At 40.9% G+C, this 2500-nt stretch overlaps 1 protein-coding gene across 2 annotated transcripts in view; it reads left to right on the top strand.

Moving 5' to 3' along the window:
• The window catches only part of LOC137971106 (uncharacterized), a 135800-nt gene that overhangs the window by 20527 nt on the left and 112773 nt on the right, over positions 1 to 2500 (top strand). The window contains exon 8 of one of the 2 annotated variants that reach the window (XM_068817827.1): positions 1862 to 2269. The exons of the other annotated variant lie outside the window; for it this stretch is intronic. The gene's annotated coding sequence lies outside the window, so the exon portion shown is untranslated. Of the gene's footprint in view, positions 1 to 1861; positions 2270 to 2500 lie in introns of those variants that run through there. 2 annotated transcript variants of the gene reach the window in all.

Here is a 2500-nt window from a genome sequence, read left to right as displayed (position 1 = left end):
TTCCATATATGGGCTATTAAGATTGTTGCGGGATAGGGTAGGTTTTTTTGAGGTTCTCGATTTTTAAATAGCTTATCAAGTTTTTCCCTGTTGACACTGTGTTCCCGGTGTGATCCCTAGATAGGGTACCTAAATTGTATCAGCTAAAATTACAGTGTGTAAATTTCCAGCTAAACGAAAAACAAATGATCCCTTAAAACTGAACTCACCATTTACATCCAATGTTACAGAAATGAGATAAACTTCACCCGTTCACGCTATTCACAGTTTTTTGTTTTAGCGTATTAATATTCATTCGGCCTTCATCCTTGAATAGCGTCAGGTTTTAAGACCTTTCACGGCACACACCCATCCAAATTTACACAAGTAACCCCTCCCCCCGGAGAATTACTCAAAGAGGCGAAAAAGTACCCAAGTTCAGTTATAATATGTTGCAACAAAAATATCCAATAAAAATCCCATGTAAAATAACACTGTCATTATAATGACTTGAGTCCAAGAAGATTATTAAAAAAAGAATTTTGAGTGCATGCACTGCGCGCTTTTGAGCCTGCGTGATTATCAAATTTAAACAAATCATGATAAATGTTTTAATTTCTAGCCCTTTCGAGACAGGAAACGGGAGTAAGTACTTGATCTTCAGGAGGGGCTGTGGTCTCCCGGTTTGCGGGCTGAACTCCGGATCGAGCTGTCCGGGTTCGAGCCCTTGCTAGGGGATAATGTTCTGTTCTTTGGGCAGGACACTTTACTCTCATAAAACGGGTATACCGGCGAATTTAATGCGGGGAGTAACCGTGCAGGCTGAAGATCAACCGGAGATAAACGCCGACCTTATAGGCTCGTATGCAGACTTTACCTACCTTACCTTACTTGATGTTCATATGTCATTTTATATGACAGATTTCGCTATTGAATGCTATGAGTGTACCAACCCGCTCGGAGTTTCTAAAGCATACGAGTGCGACAGTGATAGATTGATCACGTGCCCTAGATCCTACGATAGATGTATGACAATGAAGTACACCTTGTCTGCTGGACAATCGGGTTTAGTCCATGTCGAGCGCAGAAGCTGCTCCAATAGTGCTTCTTGTGACCCAAAAAACCTGTCTAATAGTAAGTGCAATAGTCGTAATTACTGTCATAGAACCCGTTTGTTAATTGAAAGCATTAACACTGAGACATTAACGTAACAGAAGAAACATTCTAGTTTTGCCGTACCCCACCTCACCTCGTCTCACTTCACCTCCTTGCTCACTTCACCTTGCCTTACCTTCAAGGCCTCCCCTACATCACTTCATCTCACCTCATCATACCTTTGACTTTAACTATGTTCACACTTAGTGCCCAAGTTACTTAGTGCGGCGCCAGAGTACGATTCTCGCTGGACCCTTATGTTAACACCACACCTATTTTCCTAGCACTCGCACCAGAATTCGAAACAAGGTTAAGTACAAGGTCAAGTCCTTGTACTTGGGCGTTAAGTGGTACCTGATACAGCAGTATCCCACCTTGCGGCCATCTGGTTATTACGCCCTCTTTGTTCCAGCCCGAATAAAAGCTCACTCAGTCATTTTCTTATTTAAAGAACTCCTTTATACGACAACCCCGTTACTACGGCCAGATTTTTGTGGCCCGCTGTTAAACCGGGAGGATTCCACTGTACTTGGGTACTTAAAGTACCCAGAGTACCCAGAACGCAACGCTATTCTGTGCCGGTGCCCAGGCAGCAGTTCTGGAGCACCAAGTGTGAACACAGCCTTAATCTTCATTTTAAATATTGAGTTGGCGTGCCGTTGGTGTGAAAGAAGAGCTCAAATAACGGAGCATCACAATATTGACAAACTTTTTTTAAATCCAACAGGCTGCACCTTGATGAATGTCACTGGCATGTTGACTGACTGTTCGCTTGACTGCTGTCAAGATAGACTGTGCAATATGCCTAGAGCTCAAGAATCAATAACCAAACCAAACAATCCACCTAAAGCAAGAAATACAGGTTTTGGACAAGCTGCAAGTTTTGGCACAAGTTTGTTGGTTTTAATACTGACAATGTTTGGTATATGTTCAGCATTTTTTTTCCTGATAGTTTCAAAAAATGGCCACATCGCACCAAAGTCAAAAATGCAGTCTGCAAAGGTTAAGTTCTCTCTTTCTTGTTAAGTTTTTGGACATCTTTTTTTTTTTTTTTAAAGCCGCAAGAAGTGCGGGTACATTTTGTAACTGGTGATTTGCAATCAATTTTAATAATAATAAAAAAAGATTTGCACTGTAGTTGATGATTAACTTTGATTTTAAGGTGACAGGTCAAATCGCAGGGTCAGAAGAGTCACTTAGCTAAGTTCCTCTTTGTTCCTCTTTGCTTCTCTTTCGATACGAGCAATTCTTGTTCTATTTGAATAAAAATAGATACGCCGGAGAAATTTTAAAACGCAGCTTTATTTCTACGATAACAACAACAACAACAACAAGTTTATTTGTACCACACGTAAATAGGGATACA

The sequence above is a fragment of the Montipora foliosa genome, chromosome 9 (genome assembly GCF_036669935.1).
Source record: "Montipora foliosa isolate CH-2021 chromosome 9, ASM3666993v2, whole genome shotgun sequence".
Classification (NCBI taxonomy): domain Eukaryota; kingdom Metazoa; phylum Cnidaria; class Anthozoa; order Scleractinia; family Acroporidae; genus Montipora; species Montipora foliosa.
Note: the sequence above shows the minus strand (reverse complement) of the source record. Positions and strands in the feature narration are given on the sequence as shown.